Below are 21962 nucleotides of genomic sequence, written 5' to 3'. Positions count from 1 at the left end.
ACATGTGTACATTATGGAATGGCTAAATCATGCTAATTAATATATACTTTTCTTCACATATTTATTTGGTATGGTGAAAACACTTAAAATCTATTCTCAGCATTTTCAAGTATCCAGTATACATTGTTATTAACTATAGCCACCATGCTGTGCAATAGATCTCTTGAACTCATTCCTCCTGTCTAATGAAAATCTGTATCCTTTTTTTGGAGGGGAAGAGGAAAGCAGGGTCTTGCTCTATTGCCTAGGCTGGATGGCAGCGGTGCGATCTCTGCTCACTGCAGCCTCCCCCTCCTGGGTTCAAGTGATTCTCATGCCTCAACCTCCTAAGTAGCAGGGACCTCAGGCGTGTGCCACCGTGCCCACCTAGTTATGATGTTTGATATGGAGTCTTGCTCTGTGTCCCAGGCTGGAAGGCAGTGGTGTGATTTCAGCTCACTGTAGCCTCTGCCTCTGGAGTTCAAGTGGTTCTCCTGTGTCAGCCTCCTAAGTAGCTGGGATTACAGATGAGTGCCACCATGCCTTGCTAATTTTTGTATTTTTAGTAGAGATGGAGTTTCACCATGTTGGCCAGGCTGGTCTCGAACTTCTGACCTCAGGTGATCTGCCTGCCTTGGTCTCCCAGAGTGCTGGGATTACAGGACTGATCCACTGGGCCTTGTGAAAATTTGTATCCGTTTGATCAATGTCTTCTTAATCCCCATCTCTACTCTCATTCCTGGTAACCACCATTCATTCTTCTCTGTGCTTCTATGAATTCGGCGTTCTATTTTATTTTATGTTATGTCATGTCATGTTATTATTTTGAGACAGAGTCTTACTGTGTCGCTTAGGCTGGAGTGCAGTGGCACAATCTCAGCTCACTGCACCCTCCGCCTCCTGGGTTCAAGCGATTCTCCTGCCTCAGCCTCCTGAGTAGCTGGGATTACTGGTACACACCACCACGCCCGGCTAATTTTTGTATTTTTAGTAGAGATGGGGTTTCACCATGTTAGTCAGGCTGGTCTTGAACCCCTGATCTTGAGATCCGCCCACCTTGGCCTCCCAAAGTGCTGGGATTACAGGCGTGAGCCACTGTGCCTGGCCTTATTTTTTAAAGTGCTTGTTTATTGTCTGTTTCTTGCCTCTGGAATGTTAGCTCTGTGATGAGAGACCTTATCCGCCTCCTTTATATTACTATTTAGAATAGATTCTGGTACTGTAGGGGCTAACACATATTTGTTGAATATAGTAAGCGGTATCATTAACTGAAAGCCAGGAAGCAAGAGGTAGCGTGGTGAAAAAGGCAGACTAGTAGAAGTTGAAAATGCGAACATAAAATGCAGAGGCAAGGCCTGGCACGATGGCTCATGCCTGTAATCCCAACACTTCGGGAGGCTGAGGCAGGAGGATCACATGAGGTCAGGAGTTTGAGACCAGTCTGGCCAACATGGTGAAACCCCTGTCTCTACTAAAAACGCAAAAATTGGCCTGGTGCTATGGCTCACGCCTGGAATCCCATCACTTTGGGAGGCTGAGGCAGGTGGATTACAAGGTCAGGAGTTCGAGACCAGCCTAGCCAACATAGGGAAACCCCGTCTCTACTAAGAATACAAAAAATTAGCTGGGTGTGGTGGCAGGCACCTGTAATTCCAGCTACTCAGGAGGCTGAGTCAGGGGAATCGCTTGAACCTGGGAGGCGGGGTTGCAGGTAGTAGAAATCACACGATTGCATTCCAGCCTGGTTGACAAAAGTGAAACTCTGTCTCAAAATAAAAAATAAAAAAACGCAAAAATTAGCTGAATGTGGTGTCGTATGCCTGTAATCCCAGCTACTTTTGGTGGCTTTGGCACGAGAATCGCTTGAACCCAGGAGGCGGAGGTTCCATTGAGCTGAGATCACGGCAATGCACTCTAGCCTGGGCGACAAAGTGAGACCCTGTCTCAAAAAAGGAAAAAAAAAAATGCAGAGGCAAGGCTGGGCACAGTGGCTCATGCATGTAATCCCAGCACTTCTGGAGGCCAAGGCGGGAGGATTGCTTAGACTCATGAGTTTGAGACCAGCCTGGGCGTCATAGCAAGCAATACCGTGTCTCTACAGAAAACGTGAAAATTTGCTGGGCATGATGGTGGCCACCTGTAGAACTAGCTACTCAGGAGGCTGAGGTGGGAGGATGACTTGAGCCTGGGAGGTCAAGATTGCAAGGTTGTAGTTAGCCGAGGTCCCGCTACTGCACTGCAGCCTGGGCAACAAGAGCAAAGTCCATCTCAAAAAAAAAAAAACAAAAAAAACAAAAAAAAGGAGTAGGGAGGGAGAGAGAGGGTTAGAAGGAAGGAAGAAGGGAAGTTGGCTGCCCTAGCATGGAAACTGGAATTGGAGAGTGTAATAATAATTGAGGGGAGTTTGGTTACTAGGTTAGTGTCAAGAGTTTTGACCAGAAACTGTGAAGGCCTGGTGGAGAGGACGAGTTCAGCGTTTTTAGATTCCACATGTAAGTGAGATCATGAGGTATTTGCCTGACTTATTTCACTTAACATAATGTCCAGCTTTTTCCCTATTGTCAGGAATGGCAGGATATGCTTCAGTTAAGAGTCAGCAATTTTTTTTTTTTTTTTTTTTTTTTTGAGACGGAGTCTCACTCGTTGCCCAGGCTGGAGTGCAATGGCGTGATCTCGGTTCACTGCAAGCTCTGCCTCCCGGGTTCACGCCATTGTCCTGCCTCAGCTTCCCGAGTACCTGGGACTACAGGCACCCGCCACCACGCCCGGCTAATTTTTTGTATTTTTAGCAGAGACAGGGTTTCACCGTGTTAGCCAGGATAGCCTTGATCTCCTGACCTCGAGATCTGCCCACTTTGGCCTCTCGAAGTGCTGGGATTACAGGCGTGAGCCACCGCGCCGGGCCCTATTTTATTCTTATAGCCTACATTAACTTTTGGGAAACCAATGCCTTAATTTATGCCATGTGCTGCTGGTTACAGTTAAAAATCTCATGTGTTCACAGATGAAGGAAGCACTGTCACATGACAGATGGCTAAGAAAGCTACTGTTCATTGTCTGCGAGAGTTCCTGGTGCCGGAATCACACTGTGTCAAATTCTAATTGCATGTTTCTGTCTATGTTAACTTCTTTAACCTTTCTAAGTCTCAGTTTTCTCATCTGTAAAATGGGAATAATAATAAAAGTATTCCACTGTTGTGGGTTGCTGTAGGTGTTAAAAAGTTAGCCTTTGGCCAGGCGCGGTAGCTCATGCCTATAATCCCAGCACTTTGGGACACTGAGGTGGGTGGATCATTTGAGCTCAGAAGTTTGAGACCAGCCTGGGCAACATAGCCAAACGCTGTCTCTACAAAAAAATACAAAAATTAGCCGGGCATGGTGGCTCGCATCTGTAGTCCCAGCTACTCTGGAGGCTGAGGTGGGAGGATTGCTTGAGCCCAGGAGGCAGAGGTTTCAGTGAACTGAGATCATGCCATTGCACTCCAGCCTGGGTGACAGAGTGAGACTGTCTTAAAAAAAAAAAAAAGGTAGGTTTTAACCACTAGACTATATTGTGTTGTGAATAGATCCAAAGATCATTAATCTTCAAAGATGAATAACATCGTAATCTAGGTAAATGGTGAGGTTACTTTCTATAAGCAAAGAATTTTAGTTAATTGGTTCTCAGCAGCAGGTAGGGCTAGCAATAGGTTAAAACTTTTTTAATGAGGCCGAGCGGTGGCTCATGCCTGTAATCCCAGCAGTTTGTGAGGCCGAGGTGGGTGGATCACGAGGTCAGGAGTCTGAGACCAGCCTGGCCAAGATGACGAAACCCCGTCTCTACTAAAAATACAAAGATTAGCTGGGCGCGGTGGCGGGCACCTGTAATCCCAGCTACCCAAGAGGCTGAGGCAGGCAAATCGCTTGAACCTGGGAGGTGGAGGTTGCAGTAAGTCGAGATTGCGCCGCTGCCCTCTAGCCTGGGTGACAGAGCAAGACTCTGTCTCAAAAACAAAAAATTCATTAATGAGAATGGTCAGATGATAAGGTACTCTGGTTAATTGAGAGATGAAGGTTATCACCTGGAGCATGGGGTGACTAGGGAAGAGTGATTAAAATACAGAGTGTAAGCCATGAGCAGAGTGCCTAGTGTGCCAAGGGAAAGTGTTTGAATTTGGTCCTTAGGCCAGTGACTGTACCTTAGAATTACCTGAGAGCTTTAAAATTATAGCAGTGTCTGGGATTTGTCCCAGACCAGCTGAACCCAAGTCTGAGTTTCTGAGGCACAGTGAGGATTGTGAGCTATATATAGACAGGACTTGGTTCTGATTATAATAGTGTACATATTTATTGAAAATGTATCAAACAGTGTCAATTAGCTTACATGCATAATAATTAAACAACACAGCAGTTTTATGTAGATATTATTCCTATTTCACAGGCAAGGTAGAAAGGTTAAGTACCTTTTCCCAATGTTACATAGCTAGAAAGTGGTTGAGTCCAGGTTTTTGTGACTCTAATCTCTTAAGCAATTAAAACAAAAAATCTTGGGTTCGTGAATTTGGATGGCAAAATAATCACATCTTTATTTTTCCTAACTTATAACTGAAATTTAGCAGTTCTTTCAATTTCAATTGTTGGCAACAAATCACAGGTGTTTTAGCAATACTTATTTTGTCACCAACAGAAATTAGAAATATTTTCATATTAAATTACAGATGGTTAGTTGGGTGTGGTGGTGTGGGCCTGTAGTCCCAGCTACTTGAGAGGCTATGGTGGGAGGATTGCCTGAGTCCAGGAACTTGAGGTTGCAGCGACAGAGGGCCTGGGTGACAGAGGGCGACTCTGTCTCTTAACCAAAATTAGCCGGGCGTGGTGGCACTTGCCTGTAGTCACGGCTACTCAGGAGGCCAGGGCAGGAGAATTGCTTGAACCCAGGAGGCAGAGGTTGCAGTGAGCTGAGATCACGCTACCATACTCCAGCCTGGGCAAGAGACTGAGACTCCGTCTCAAAAAAAAAAAAAAAAAAAAAAAAGATGCCAAGCGTGGTGGCTCATGCCTGTAATCTCAGCACTTTGGGAGGGCAAGGTGGGTGCATCACTTGAGGCCAAGAGTTCAAGACCAGCCTGGCCAACATAGCAAGATACTGTCTCTACTAAAAATATTAATACAAAAATTAGCCAGGTGTGGAGGCACATGACTGAAATTCCAGCTGCTTGGGAGGCTGAGGCAGGAGAATCACTTGAACCTGGGAGGCGGAGGTTTCAGTGAGCCAAGATCATGCCATTGCACTCCAGCCTGGGTGATAGCACAGCTCTGTCTCAAAAATAAGAGGAAACTACAGATGTAGATATTTCAAAGTACAATTTCAATACTTCAAAATTAGGGTAATTGTTAGATTAACCTCTAGATCTTACTTACTGTGTTAAAGAATCATATTACAATATTTTAAGTTGCTTTTTTAATATATTGATAATTGAATATAATTCTCTTGTAAGCGTGGTACTATTCACAAAGAGGGAGAGTTTAGTGGATAGCTTGATGTAGGGTAGATAAGAAATTTTAAATTCATAAATCCTTTTGTCTGGGTTGAGCGTGGTGACTCACTCTTGTAATCCCAACACTTTGGGAGGCCGAGGCTGGCAGATCACTTGACCTCAAGTTCGAGACCAACCTGGGCAACATGGTGAAACCCTGTCTCAAAACAAGAAAGAAAAACAAAAACAAAGAAACCACCCATGCAAATTAGCCAGGCGCAATGGCATGCATCTGTGGTCCCAGCCATTCCGGAAGCTGAGGCAGGAGAATCCCTTGAGCCAGGGAGGCAGAGGCTGCAGTGAGCCGAGATCGTGCATTTCACTCTAGCCTGGGCTACAGAAGTGAAATCCTATCTCAAAAAAAAAAAAAAGGATCTTTACAGAAGAGACAGTCTCTCTCGGCTTCCCCATATCCCTCCTTTATTTGTTTTGTTAAATAGAAATGAAACGTAAGTTCTTTGTTACATGTCAAGGTATTAGATTAAAAAACACTTAGGGTTTAGGAGTGCTTTTTACTAAGCACTTCATTTTAACTATCCTGTAGTTTGATATAGCGCTGTTTAATGTGACTTTCTGCAGTGATGGAAATTTTTTTATTTGTGCTATCCAGTATGGTAGTTGTTAACCACAATGATGCAGAAAGAGAAAGTAATACAGTAATAGTTAACAGGAACATAATAACATTATATAATAATAGTTAACAGTACGTCTTAGATGCCAGCTACTGTTCTTAGCATACTGTATATATTGACTCATGTAATCCTTAAAATAGCCCCATGTGGTAGGTAGGGTTAAGTTTCTTTACAGATGAAACAACTGAGGCACAGAGGAGTTAATTGGCTTTCCAAAGGTTATATAGCTAGTAATTAGAAGATCTGGGATTCAGACTCTGGCAGTCTGGCTTCCTTTGTGCTCCCTTTATACTTCTTTATCATTTCCCCCATACCCACAAATGCATTTACATGCTCCTTTCAGAAACAAGACATTAAAAGGAATTTAAGATAAATAATTTTGTTCTAATTATTAACTAAAAGTATTGTGGCACTTTATGGTTTATTTCCCCTTCGTTACTTGATTCTAATCATGGACTCAATTTACTATTTAGTGTAAGTAGACTTGTATTCAGTGTGGTGTTTTTTTGTTTTTGTTTTTTGAGATGGACTTTCGCTCTTTTTGCCCAGGCTGGAGTGCAGTGGCGCAGTCTCGGCTCACTGCAACCTCTGCCTCCCAGGTTCAAGCAGCTCCCCTGTCTCAGCCTCCCAAGTAGCCAGGATTACAGCCACCTGCCACCATACCCGGCTAATTTTTTTGTATTTTTAGTAGAGATGGGATTTCACCATGTTGGCCAGGCTGGTCAAGGTGCTAGGATTATAGGTGTGTGCCACCGTGCCCGGCCGTGGTAGGTATTTTTAATAACCAACACTGATATTGTTAATAATTTAGTTGGTTTTCCTCCCAAAGGTTAAAGTTAAGTTCTAAAATTGAATAATAACATGATTATTTTCCTTACTGAAACAAATTAAAATGTAATTCTGAGGTCCTCTTGTGATGAGTTGGCTTTGGTTAATGGATATTTGCCTTTCCCTAGAGAACATATTTGAATAACTAATGTGTTTACACCTAGCATGTTGTGTTCCTAGAGACCCAAAAGGGGGAAAGTATCTCTCAGACAGAATTCCATCCTTAACTATATTCAGGCCAACCTGGTGGTAGAATGAGATTAAAGGGGCAAGAGAACTGTCATTTCTCAAGTATTTGTTATAGGCATTATTTTTGGTGCTTAAAATACATAGCCATCATTTATTGAATACAAGCTTTTTATTAAGCCCTTCAAGTGCGTTAGATTCATTACATGCCATTTACTTCACAGATAACCCTTCAGAGAACACGGCAAAGATGTTTTTACAGATGAGGGCTTTGTTAGGCTCTTTTTCTTCCCTCTTCTCCCCTTCCATCCCCATCACTTCAAGGGGAAATGATCATATACCTAGATGGGGAATGAGATTGGGGTGGTGCTGGGATTATCACTGCTGCCACCTCACCTATTACTTAAGATTGTCCAAGTTATACATTTGTTCATATCATTTATATACTGGAAAAGAAGACAGAGTATTTATTCTTTTGTGAGAGGCAGTAATCATGTAAACAAAATAATATATTATGATAAATGCTGTCTGTGAAGGGAATAAATAAGGTGTTATGATGGGTAATGATGAGGTACTTAACATTAAAAAAGGCCAGGAAAGCCATCTCTGATGGTGTGAAATTTAACCTGAGGGTGTGTACAGAACCTAGGCAAGAATGGCCCAGATACAGGGAAGAGCAAGGATAAATCTCTTTAGCAGAAATGTCTCTAGGAATTTAGAGAAGGCCATAGTGACTGGAGGGAGGATAATGCAGGAAGAATACAGTGGCGTTGCATGAGGTCAGAGAGGTAAGCAGAGTCTGGATTATGTAGGGTGATTTGGGATAGTGAGGATTCTTACAGATTTTATTATAAGTGAAATGAGAAGCTGTTAGAGAGTTTTAAGAAGAGAATTGTTTAAAACACATTCTTCTAGGACGGGTGCAGTGGCTCATACCTGTAATCCCAGCACTTTTGGAGGCCAAGACAGATTGATTACTTGAGGCCAGGACTTTGCCACCAACCTGGCCAACATGGCAAAACCCCGTCTCTACTAAAAATACAAAAATTAGCCAGGCAAGGTGGCATGTGCCTGTGATCCCAGCTACTTGGGAGGCTGAGGCAGGAGAATCGCTTGAACGTGGGAGGCAGAGGTTGCAGTGAGCCGAAATTGTGCTACTACACTCCAGGCCAGGTGACAGAACAAGACTGTGTCTCAAAACAAAACACATTCTTCTAGCTTAGTGGTTCTCAACTGAGGGGGATTTTGTTTTCTGGGGGACATTTGGCAATGTCTAGATATTTTTGATTGTCACAACTGGGAGTAATGGTTTATGCTGCTGGCATCAGCAAATGGAAACCTAGCGATTATGTTGTATGCTACTGGCATCAGTGAATAGAGACCTGGGGATGATGGTGTATGCTACTGGCATCAGTGGATAGAGATCAGGGATGCTGCTAAACCTTCTATAATGCACAGAATAGTAAACAACTATTGGCCCAAAATGTCAATAGTGGCAAGGTTGAGAACCCCTGCTTTTGCTATTGTATGAATATTGGAGTGGTGGGTGGGGTGTGGGGAATGCAAGGGGGAGGGTTAGGTTGTTACAGTGTACAGGTGACAGATACAGTGCCTTGGACGATGGTTGTAATAGAGATAATACTGAGAAGTGTTCTCACTGTGTATGTGTATTGGAGATAGAGTAGATAAGTGAGGAAAGGGATAAATCAAGGATGATCTCCAGGTTTCTAACTAATAATTGAGTGATTTGTGATACCGTGCTAAAGTGGGGAAGACTGGGAATGAAGTATTCTGATTTTTAAATTTTTATTTCATTGAATTTTAGTTGCTATTAATAGAAGACACAACACTATTTTAGGGTACAATAGGAAGGAAACAGTAACCTCATGCTGTGTATACTTGGTCACACCAGCCACTCATTGCTTTGAAATCTTACCTATTCTCAGGGATATGGCAGTTTCTTCTACCTTCATTTGTATTGTGTGGCATATGATAGGCTGTCCTTTTGCGTGTATCTCAGTAACAAAACATAATGCAGCTTCCTCTACTTGTGGCTGTTCTCATACCCCGTAAGTCATCACTTTACTGTTGCTTTGCAAGAAAACAGAATTGGCATTATTACTAGCAATAATTAATACTTGCTAATATCGATTTTTTTGTGCCTTTCTGCATACTTAATAAGTGTTCAGTGCCAAATTGTAGAGTAGTATTTTGAAAGCAGTTAAACACAACATGCATGGAGCCAGCAATGTAAATAGCTCAACTGATGATAATTGGTCAAACTAGTCAGATTTTAGCAATAGGAAGTAATTCTTTTGTCATAAGACTTTATTTTAAACATATACACACACACCCCTATAATTTTGTTTTCTAGTTCTTGCCTATTGAAGGGTAGTAATACTGATACATAGAGTGACTCATTTGCTTAGGGTAAGATTTTTGGTATAAGTTCATTAAGAAATTTGGAAGCTTCCTTAGTTGATTTAAAATACTGGAAAAAATATCATTGGATTTCCACCGAAATGTTGAGGAACATCTAGATTTGCAATTATAATACTTTAAGTATTAGACTGTTTCCATTTGGAACCTTTCTAGTTCACTTTAAAAAGACAATTTGAGTTGTCAGACAGGAGCATTTCATTTTCTAAAATGAGAAGAAATGTTACTTTGTTATAGAAGACCTATTCATGATTTTTTACATATGTTTAATGTTTTTTTAACAGACATTGACAGTCTCTTTTCAGCCTTATAGAGCTCTGTAGTATTACTCTTTTGTCCCAATGTATCATCCCCTCCTGCCTTTATTTTCTTAACTAGCTGACAACCTTATTTACCTTCAAAACATGTTCATCTGCTTTGCATTTTTGTCTTTTCATTGCATTTGTCTAAAACTCAACCACATCCCTTCATTTTTCTGACTTCTGTGTACCTGGTGCTGAGCTGCTGAGCACAGCTGGAGAAAATAACAACCTTGCAGACTGGAGCCACTAAGTATTCATGCTCTCCAATCTTAATTGAACCCTCAGCATTACCCAGTAATTCTCCTTTGTTCCTAGTTTTTTCTCATTCCTCATACAGTTATTTAAAAACTTGTAATCTCCTGTAGCCCCCTTACTTTACCACTTCCCTTCTCTTTTTCAGTAGATGACCTCATCTGTTCACTGTGAAACTTGAATTAAATTATTGTTTTATTTCTGGGAGATGTTGAAAAAGTTTGAAATGAGACCACATAGAGATCACCTTAACATTTACGATGCGTGTTGCTTGGAGGCATACAGAAAACTAAAGTATAAATTTTAGGACAAAAACAGAAAGATATTTCTTTATGGTAATTTTAATGAGTCTACTATGAGGTAATTTTAGTACAACATCACTTTTTTTTTTTTTGAGACAGGGTCTTGCTCTGTTGCCCAGGCTGGAATGCAGTCATGGCTTACTGCAGCCTCATCCTCCTGGGCTCAGGTGATCTTCCCACCTCAACCTCCTAAGTAGCTGTTACCACAGATGTGTACCACCATGCCTGGCTATTTTTTTTGTATTTTTAGAGATGAGGTCTCACCATGTTGTGTTGGCTGGTCTCAAACTTCGAAGCTCAAGAGATCTGTCCTCCTTGGCCTCCCAAAGTGCTGGGATTACAGGCGTGAGCCACCGCACCTAGCCCCATAGTGTAATTTTTTTTTTTTCTGAGGTGGAGTCTCATTCTGTCACCCGGGCTGAAGTGCAGTGGCACAGTCTCGGCTCACTGCAAGCTCTGCCTCCTGAGTTCTAGCGATTCTCCTGCCTCTCAGCCTCCCGAGTAGCTGGGATTACAGCGCCCACTATCATGCCCAGCTAATTTTTGTATTTTTAGTAGAGACAGGGTTTTGCCATGTTGGCCAGGCTGGATTTGAACTCCTGACCTCAGGTGATCTGCCTGCCTCGGCCTCCCGAAGTGCTGGTATTACAGGTGTGAGCCACCATGCTTGGCCCACGTTGGTTCATTTTAGTTGTGACTGTTATTGAGCTTGAATAGCTTGATAAATCTGTCTTCACTATAGCAGATCTGGGTCAGGACATATTCTCCTGGGACTGTGTTGGAGACAAACTGCCAAATTTAATTTGTTTGAATACTCCTCACCATTCAGTTCATTTGGTTTCAGCTTCATATAATCATTTACAAGATCTGGGTTCTGCTTCCCATGCCACCTATTTTGGATTTTATGTATTTACTTTGTTCATTCCACATAGATGGTTTATCTTGCTTCACTCTTCTTAATTTAATGCTCAGTGTTCACTTCAAGTTTTATTTTATTTTATTTTATTTTTTTTTGTGAGATGGAGTTTCACTCTTGTTGCCCAGGCTGGAGTGCAGGGGCGCAATCTCAGCGTACCACAACCTCCGCCTCCCGAGTTCAAGCAATTCTCCTACCTCAACCTTCCGAGGAGCTGGGATTACAAGCATGCGCTACCATGCCCAGCTAATTTTGTATTTTTACTAGAGATGGGGTTTCTCCATGTTGGTCAGGCTGGTCTTGAACTCCTGACCTCGGGTGATTGGCCTGCCTCAGCTTCCCAAAGTGCTGGGATTACAGGTGTGAGCTACCGCTCCCGGCCTCACTTCAGTTTTGAAAGAGCCACTTGTGGATTGGATTTATCCTTACAAAGTTGAGTGAGATATATGTTGCTTCTAGTGCATTGTTGCTCTTGCATCTAGGAAGAGTATGGATTTTGCAGTCCATCCTAGATTGCTCTGTCATGTATTTAGCTGAAACTTTGGAGCAAGTTGCTTTTTTGAGATCCATCCATCCATCCATCCATCCACCCACCCATCCACCCATCATCCCAGAGGCACTGTAGTGCTGCTGCTCCTTGTTTTCTGTTTTTCCTTGACAGATACCTTGAGGTATAATGTAAATTTCTCCTGTTTTAAGTGTACAGTTCAGTGATTTTTAATTTGGAAAACTACGTAGCCAACACTATCTAATTTCAGAATACTTCTGTCACCCTCCAAAGAAGAAAATCTATGCCCATATGTAGTCATTTCTCATTTTCTAATCTTAGGGTACTATTAATCTATTTTCTCTCTCCATAGATAAGTTTTTTCGGGACATTTCATAAAACTGGAATCATTTATATGCTCTTTTATGTTTGGGTTTTATTTAACAATGTTTTTAAGGATGATCCATGTTAAGGCATGTTGCAATACATTCTTGTATTTTGAAGAGTACTTCATTTTATTAATTTGTTAAGTTAATGAACATTTGAGTTTCAGACATTTGGCTGTTGTGAATAATGCTGTGAACATTGATTTACAAGTCTTGGCGTAGACATGTTTTCATTCCTCTTTGGCAGATACCTAGGATTGGAATTGCTGGGTCATGTAGTAAATTTATGTTTAGTATTTTAAGAAACTGCTAAATTGTTTTCCAAAATGGTTGTACTGTTTTGCTCCCACTCCCACTTTTTTTTGTTTGTTTTTGAGACGGAGTCTCGCTCTGTTGCCCAACTGAAGTGCAGTGGTGCAATCTCGGCTCACCGCAAGCTCCGCCTCTCGGGTTCACGCCATTCTCCTGCTTCCATCTCCTGAATAGCTGGGATTACAGGCGCCGGCCACCACACCAGGCTAATTTTTTTTCTATTTTTAGTAGAGACGCGGTTTCACTGTGTTAGCCAGGATGGTCTCGATCTCCTGACCTCGTGATCCACCCGCCTCGGCCTCCAAAAGTTTTTTTTTTTTTTTGAGATGGTGTCCTGCTCTGTCGCCTAGAGTAGAGTGGAGTGCAGTGGCATGATCTTGGCTCACTGCAACCTCCATCTCCCAGGTTCAAGTTATTCTCTTGCATCAGCCTCCTGAGTAGCTGGGATTACAGGCACCCACCACCACACTTGGCTAATTGTTTTGTATTCTTAGTAGAAACGGGGTTTTGCCATGTTGGCCAGGCTGGTCTCAAACTCCTGACCTTGGGTGATCCACCCACCTTGACCTCCCAAAGTGCTGGGATTACAGGCGTGAGCCATCATGCCTGGCTGCCTTTATTGATCTGAATATTTAAGATGACTATTTGATTAGAATTCAGTATCACAAACGACATTAGCTGTTACCATGGAAGAAGAATCATAGCATCACAGGATTCTATTCCAGCTAGTAAAAAATAATAAAATACAAGTATGTCACAGGCAAAAATATAATGCTTAATGATTAAAACCTAGATTTCTACCAGGTGAATATGATTGCTTGAAAGTTTCACTTAAAGCCACTCCACAGAACAGTGTAAGCATTTATTATTAATACTTTATTAGAAAAAACTTTTAATTATGGAAAATTTCATACAATACAGATGAAGAGAAAATAGTTTAGTGCCTCTTCACATACTTTTCACCCAGCTTCAAAATTCACTCATTCTAGTTTTGTTTCATCTATTACTCATACCTGGACTCTTCTCCCCCATATTGTAAAGATAAATATATTCCCATTATCACATCTAAAGCCTTCCATAATAATTTTTTTACTAAGAATTGGTTACTTTTGATGAGTGAGATACAGAAATAGAAATTTCAATTTCTTTTTACCTTTGTTTTAAAATGGAGATATTTTGGAGTGTTCTTTTACAGTAAATACACAAGTCTGTGTGTGTATATGTTTGACAGAAATTATATCTCTTTAGGGATTTTAGGTCCTGTGCTTTTCTCCCCTTCTATCAGAAAAAAATTATAACAAAATTTTGAGGGTGTGGAGGCTGAGAGGATGTTTTCATTTGGTCCATTTATGTGAGAATAAATAGCGTCAGAACATGGGATGAGGTCCAATTTGAATTCATTTTATTACTGCTTTAGAGGAATTATTTCTGTCATTTGCATTAGAAATCCAATTGCTTTAAAATTAAATTCTAAATTTTACTTTCTATACGTGATTCTTTGTTTGGATTATGGATCTCACTGGATAGTTTGAGATCCATCATCTCTTTTCTCTTTTGTTTTCTGAAAACAATTATTTTCCATATTAATTAATTAATTTATTGAGACAGAGTTTCGCTCTTGTCGCTCAGGCTGGAGTGCAATGGCACGATCTCCTCTCACTGCAGCCTCCACCTCCTGGGTTCAAGTGATTCTTCTGTCTCAGCCTCCTATGTAGCTGAGACTACATGTGCCTGTCACCACACTTGGGTAATTTTTGTATTTTTAGTGGAAATCGGATTCCACCATGTTGGCCAGGCTGTTCTCAAACTCCTGGTCTCAAGTGATCCACCTGCCTCAGCCTCCCAAAGTGCTGGGATTACAAGCATGAGCTACCATGCCCAACCTCCATATTATTTAGAATTGATTTCTCGTTAGTAACAAAATGCTCTAACACCAAAATCAATAACTTTATAGTAAATCTGGGGTTTGATTTTGTTCTGTCTCATCTATATAGGCAGCTGTGCTTTTTTGAGACTCAGTCCACATATAAAATAGGGATATTGTAGTATCATAAGATAATGAGAAGTTTAAGTGCATGTAGATTTCTTTTGGTGGTGGGAGTAGGTGTTGAGGCAGGGTTAACAATACCTTGTGGTTTTATGCCGGATGCATTTACAAAGAAGAGCAAAGAGAAACAGGAGAACAAAAACGATTAAGTGTTGCTGTGTACACATTGCTGTTATAAACCATTTATGTAAATTCCCATTTGATCCCTATGACGATGATGGTATATGTTGTTATTATCATTCCAAACCACGACTTGTAACTGTGAAGTAATTTACGGAAGATATGTATTGTTACCCTCACTTCATATATGAGGAGACTGGTCTTGGAAAAATATAGTAATTTTCAGAAAGTCTTACAACTAGTTAGTGCAGCTTTAATTGGAAAGTTTATGCTTCTTTCTACCACCGTGGTATACTTTCCACTGTGGGCAGTTGTCTTATCAGAGAGGGAATGCAGTTGTTTTTGCTCTCCTTTTTGAAAGCACTGAAATGTTAGAGGTTACTTTGATAATTTGATTGGTTGGCTAATTATAATATAGGGTTTTTTGTTTGTTTAAAGAGACAGGGTCTCCCTTTAGTTGTCCAGACTGAAGTGCATTGGTGCCATCATGGCTCACTGCAGTTCAACCTCCTGGCCTGAAGAGCTCCTCCTGCCTCAGCTTCCCAAAGTGTTGGCATTACAAGCATGAGCTGCAATGCCTGGCAGGAATATAGTTTTGTTTTTTTTTCTTTGAGACGGAGTTTCGCTCTGTCGCCCAGACTGGAGTGCAGTGGCGTGATCTTGGCTCACGGCAACCTCCGCCTCCAGGGTTCAAATAATTCTACTGTCTCAGCCTCCTGAGTAGCTGGCACTACAGGTACCCGCCACCATGCTGGGCTACTTTTTGTATTTTTTTTTTTTTTTTTGAGACGGAGTCTCACTCTGTTGCCCAGGCTGGAGTGCAGTGGCCGGATCTCAGCTCACTGCAAGCTCCGCTTCCTGGGTTTATGCCATTCTCCTGCCTCAGCCTCCCAAGTAGCTGGGACTACAGGCGCCCGCCACCTCTCCTGGCTAGTTTTTTGTATTTTTTTTTAGTAGAGATGGAGTTTCACCGTGTTAACCAGGATGATCTCGATCTCCTGACCTCGTGATCCACCCGTCTCAGCCTCCCAAAGTGCTGGGATTACAGGCTTGAGCCACTGAGCCCGGCCTGTATTTTTTTTGTTTTTTGGTAGAGGTGGAGTTTCACTATATGTTAGTCAGGCTGGTTTGAACTCCTCACCTCAGGTGATCCACCCATCTCAACCTCCCAAAGTGCTGGGATTACAGGTGTGAGCCACCACACCCGCCATGACTTAAGTGAGATGAACCATGAAAAGTGAACCATGAAAACTCAAATCAATTTATGTTTTTAATTTTTATTATTATTTTTTTGAGGTGAAGTCTCCTTCTGTTTCCCAGACTGGAGTGCAGTGGCGCGATCACGGCTCATTGCAACCTCCACCTCCCAGGTTCAAGCGAGTCTCTTGCTTCAGCCTGCTGAGTAGCTGGGACTGCTGGCATGCACCACTACACCCAGCTAATTTTTTTATTTTTAGTAGAAACAACATTTTGCCGCGCCGGCCAGACTGGTTTCGAACTCCTGACCTCAAGGTGATCTGCCTGCCTCAGCCTCCCAAAGTAGTGGGATTACAGGCATGAGCCACTGTGCCCGGCCATCATCTCAGTTTCTATATATGTTTTACACATACTTTTTTTTTTAAACTACAGTAGTTATTGATAATGTCTGGTAGGTTTTTCCCATTTTTTTGCCTTTTGTAAAAACGTTTTTCATAATTCCCTTTTTTTGTGAAATAAAACACATCAAGTTCATTAGATATAAATACACTACTTAAATTTTTTTTTTTTTGAAACGGAGTCTCGTTCTATCACCAGGCTGGAGAGCAGTGGCGTGATCTCGGCTCACTGCAACCTCCTCCTCCCCGGTTCAAGAAATTCTCCTGCCTCAGCCTCCTGAGTAGTTGGCACTATAGGCGTATACCACCACGTCTTACTAATTTTTTGTGTTTTTAGTAGAGATGTGGTTTCAGCATGTTAGCCAGGATGGTCTCCATGTCCTGATCTCATGATCCACCCGCCTTGGCCTCCCAAAGTGCTGGGATAACAGGCGTGAACCACTGCGCCCGGCCTAAATAATTACTATAAACACAAACTAGGCCTGGTGCAGTGGCTCATACCTGTCATCCCAGCACTTTGGGAGGCTGTGGCGAAAGGATTACTTGAGCCCTGGAGTTCAAGACTAGCTTGAGTAACATAGTGAGACCCTGTCTCTATTTAAAGAAAAAAAAAAAAGTGAAAAAAACCTACACACACAAATTTTATCTGGGTCAAGAACTAGAATGTCAGCACCACAGAACTCTCTTTCTGTGTGCCCCTTTGTATTTCATACAGTACCCTGCCTTTCCTCTAAAAGAACAATTATCTTGACTTTTATCATCTGTATCTATATCTATGTATATGTGTGTGTGTGTGTGTGTGTGTGTGTGTGTGTGTATACGTTTTTGTTGAGATGGGGCTTGCTCGTTTGCCCAGGCTGGAGTGCAGTGGCATAATCATGGCTCACTGCAGCCTTGACCTCCCAAGTTCAAGTGATCTTCCCGTTTAAGTTTCCCAGGTAGCTGAGAATATAGGCGTGTGCCACCATGCCCAGCTAATTTATTTTTATTTTTTATTTTTGAGACGGAGTCTCGCTCTGTTGCCCAGGCTGGAGTGCAGTGGCTTGATCTCAGCTCACTGCAAGCCCCGCCTTCTGGGTTCACACCATTCTCCTGCCTCAGCCTCCTGAGTAGCTGGGACTACAGGTGCCCGCTACCACGCATGGCTAATTTTTTTGTATTTTTAGTAGAGACGGGGTTTCATCGTGTTAGCCAGGATGGTCTTGATCTCCTGACCTCATGATCTGCCCGCCTTGGCCTCCCACAGTGCAGGGATTACAGGCGTGAGCCACCACACACGGCCTAATTTTTTTATTTTTCGTAGAGACGAGGTCTCAGTACGTTGCCAGGATTCTCAAACTCCTAGGTTTAAACAGTCTTCCTGCCTTGGTGACCCAAAGTGCTGAGATTACAAGTGTGAGCTATTGTGCTTGGCAAGTTCTCTTGTTCTTAAAAAACATTTTCACACCCTAAGTCATTATTGCTAAATGCTGTGGTTTGATGTCCTGTTTTTGAGCTTCACATAGATGAAATTACACTTTTTTGAAGGGTAGGATCTTGCTTTGTTGCTCAGACTGGAGTGCAGGCTCTGTTTCTCAGGGTGGAGTGTAGTGATCTGATCATGGCTCTGGGCAGCCTCCACCTCCTGGGTTCAAGTGGTGCTTCCTGAGCACGAGTCACCATGCCCTGCTAATTTTTAATTTTTTTTTTTTTTTTTCTTGAGACAGAGTCTTGCTCTGTCGCCCAGGCTGAAGTGCAATGGCATGATCTTGGCTCATGGCAACCTCTGCCTCCTGGGTTCAAGTGATTCTCCCTACCTCAGGCACCCAAGTAGCTGGGATTATAGGTGCCTGCCACTGCAAGATTTTGCCATGTTGGCCAGGCTCGTCTTAAATTCCTGACCTCAGGTAATCCACCACCTTGACCTCCCAAAGTGCTGAGATTAAAGGCTTGAGCTACCACACCCAGCCAATTTGTAAATTTTTTGTAGAGATGGGATCTTGCTGTGTTGCCCAGACTGGTCTCTCCTGGCCCCAAGTGATTCTCCTGCCTCAGTCTCCTAAAGTGTTGGGATTACAAATGCGAGTCACCGTGCTTCCCCACAGTGTCTTTTTTTTTTTTTTTTTTGAGAGAAGTTTTGCTCTGTTGCCCAGGCTAGGGTGCTGTGGCATGATCTCAGCTCAGTGCAACCTCCACCTCCTGGGTTCAAGCGATGCTCCTGCCTCAGCCTCCTGAGTAGCTGGGATTACAGGTATGTGCCACCATGCCTGGCTGATTGTTGCATTTTTAGTAGAGTCAGCATTTTACCACGTTGGCCAGACTGGTCTCGAACTCCTGACCTCAAGTGATTCTCCCACCTTGGCCTCCCAAAGTGCTGGGATTACAGGAGTGAGCCATCATGCCTGGCTGCACACTAGTTTTTGTGTCTTGCTTCCTTGGCTCAGTATTGTTTGTGAGATTCATTCATGTGGTGGGACCCGTAGTTCATTTTTATGAACTATATGCTTGTGTAATTATGCCACATTTATCCATTCTATTCTTGATGGATATTAGATTATTTTTAGTTTGGTGCCATTGTAAGTATTACTGCTGAGAACACTCTTGTGGTTTTGTTTCGTTTTGTTTTGAGATGGAGTTTCGCTTTTGTTGCCCAGCCTGGAGTGCAGTGGTGTAATCTTGACTCACTGCAACCTCCACCTCCTGGGTTCAAGTGATTCTCCTGCCTCAGCCTCCTGAGTAGCTGGAATTACAGGCACCTGCCACCACACCCGGCTAATTTTTGTATTTTTAGTAGAGATGGGATTTTGCCGTGTTGGCCACACTGGTCTCGAACTCCTAACCTCAGGTGATTCACCCGCCTCGGCCTCCCAGAGTGCTGGAATTGCAGACGTGAGCCACCGTGCCCGGCCTCATACGTGTTTTTTAATGCACATGTGAAGCCATTTCTATTGGATACATATCTAAGATCGAAACCTCTCGGTCATAAGATACGTTGTAAGTAGAAAAGGCCAAATTGTTTTCCAGAGTGGTTTTACCATACTTTTCTTCCAGCAGCATACGAGAATTCCCTTTTATATTCTCCTGAGTGCACATTATTGCAAGTATTAAAATTGTAGCCTTTTTTGATGGCTTTAATTTGCACTTTCTCTGGCTACTAATGAGTTTGAGCATCTCAGTGCTGACCATTTTGATGTCCTGTTCTGTAAAGTGATTGCTCTCATCATTTATCTGTTTTTTTTAATTATGTATATTTTGATTCATAGCAGCTTTTAATATATTCTTAATATAAGGCATTTGTCAGTTTTAAGTAGGTTACTTACGTCTTCTCACATTCTGTAGTTTGCCTGTGGTGCCTTTTTATATGGTGTCTTTTGGTGCAGAAAAGTTCTCTGTAGGCTGGGCGCAGTGGCTCACACCTGTAATTGCAGCAGTTTGGGAGGCTGAGGCGGGTGGATCATGAGGTCAGGAGATCGAGACCATCCTCGCTAACGTGATGAAACTCTGTCTCTAGTAAAATAGAAAAAGTTAGCAGGGTGTGGTGGCGCGCACCTGTAGTCCCATTTACTCAGGAGGCTGAGACAGGGGAATTGCTTGAAACTGGGGAGGCGGAGGTTGCAGTGATCCGAGATCGTGCCGCTGCACTCCAGCCTGGCGACAGAGCAAGAGTCCATCTCAAAAAAAAAAAAAAAAAAAAATTATCTGCATAGGTACATATGTCAATTTTTTTCCATTAAACAGTGCTTTTTTGTGTCCTGTTTAAAAATTTTCTTTTTTCCTTGTAGGTCATAGAGTTATTCACATCATCTATAAACTTTTATTTACTTCTCTCATTTATATATGTAATATATACTTCACCTGGAATAGATTTGTGTGTGTGTGTAGTTTTTAGGTCAAGTTTTATTTTTTTTCAAATGGGTATCTAATTGTTCCAGCACCATTTATGAATAAACAAACAAAAAAATTGCTATCACTCAGCATTGTTGTGTATTCATAAGTCATGTCCACAGATGCATGCTATGTATCTGGGCCTTTATCCTGTTACATGATCTGTCTAGCCTTGTACCAATATCACTGCCTTACTTAGTGAGCTTAATAATAAGTCTAAATATTCTGTAGAATAAGTCTCCTTTTTATTTTTTTCCTTGAAATATGGTCTCACTGTGTTTCCCAGGCTAGAGTGCAGTAATGTGATAACAGTGTACTGTAGCCTTGACCTCCTGGGCTTACACGGTCCTCCTATCTCAGCCTCCGGAGTAGCTGGGACCATAGGTGTGAGCCACCATGCCTGCCTTATTTTCAAAATTATCTGTAGAGATGAGATCTCCCTATGTTACTCAGGCTGCCCAGCTTATTCTTTTTAAAGATTTGCTAGTCTGTTCTTTTGAATTTCCATGTACATTTTAGAATCACTGCATTAATTTCTCCCCCTAAGTAAACAGAGAAACCAATTAAACCTCCAAACCACAGACCCTTTCGGGCTTTTGGTTGGAATTATACTGTTGCCTTAGATCAATTTTGGGATGGTCAGAATTGACATCCTTTGTGGTTTTCTAGTTAAAAGTCTTGCATATCTTTTGTTAGATTTATTCTTACTTGATTTATTTATGCCATAGTAAGTATATATATATTTTTTCTTTTTGTAAGTGGGATTTCAGAAATTGTTGTACTTTAACCAGGAGTTTTATAGCAAAGATTTTTGTGAAAAATTATATTCTATAATAGGTTTAAGTCATTGCCTAAAGCATCTCCAGTATTTATAAAGCCAGAGGGAGTCCAGGATGGTACACAAATAACTGCTTCTGATGATATCATTTTCCTTTTTGTTTTCAAGCAAGACTGGGTAAAGTATCGTATATTGAAATAAAACCATAACATGACCATTTCACTTATTTCATTTTTTTTTCTGATAGGGGGACTTTGGCATTTTGTTTCATTTATGGTTTTAATCTATTCATGAAAGTAGTTGGTTAAATAAAATGGTTTATTTACTATTTTTGAGTTTTAGATGTTTCTTCTTGGCAAACTTTATTTTGGGTTAGGTAGTTTCTTCTGCTCCATGGTTGGAATGGGGGAGGGGCTATAATTAAACCAACATTGAAGTGAAATACAGTATGCACATTACAATCTTGTTTCAGTTGAAGTAAAGTTAAAAGACTTGAAATTCTGGTATTATGGAGAAGAAGCAAAGTATGGGGTAGGCTTAATAGTGCATAGTGTTGTTTGTGAGAGAGACAGAAAAATGCTTATTTCTGAATTCTTGAACCGGAGCTCTGGAATTGGAGCACTATAATAGAGAGGAAGAAAAGGATCAGAATACAAGGAAAATGAAATAGCATGGAGAAGAGAATGATAAAACAAAATTTTAGCAGCTTCGTTCCTGGAAAACCATTATAATAACAGACTGTATTACTGTGTGAAAGTCAATAAGCATTTTTACAAAAACTTAATGTTGGAATTGTGTTTGGGTGAACTTTTCTGGGTCTTAAGGACAGATTATCCAGAAAGGAAGGAAAAAGAACCAAAACGCCAGCTTGTTTCCAGGGGTATATGTAGCCCCGCCAAAATGCTGTTGTATTGTTTTATGAATAAAATCTGATACTTATCTGGAGTTCCCAATCCCTCCTCCCCACCTTTTAATTATGTTATGTTATGTTATGTTATGTTATGTTATGTTATGTTATGTT

The 21962-nt window shown here is 41.7% G+C and overlaps 1 protein-coding gene across 2 annotated transcripts in view; it reads left to right on the top strand.

Moving 5' to 3' along the window:
* STAG1 (stromal antigen 1) overlaps nucleotides 1–21962 on the top strand; it is a 404632-nt gene that overhangs the window by 13240 nt on the left and 369430 nt on the right. The gene's annotated exons all lie outside the window — the stretch shown is intronic.

This window comes from Piliocolobus tephrosceles, chromosome 2 (genome assembly GCF_002776525.5).
Source record: "Piliocolobus tephrosceles isolate RC106 chromosome 2, ASM277652v3, whole genome shotgun sequence".
In the NCBI taxonomy this organism is placed as follows: domain Eukaryota; kingdom Metazoa; phylum Chordata; class Mammalia; order Primates; family Cercopithecidae; genus Piliocolobus; species Piliocolobus tephrosceles.
Note: the sequence above shows the minus strand (reverse complement) of the source record. Positions and strands in the feature narration are given on the sequence as shown.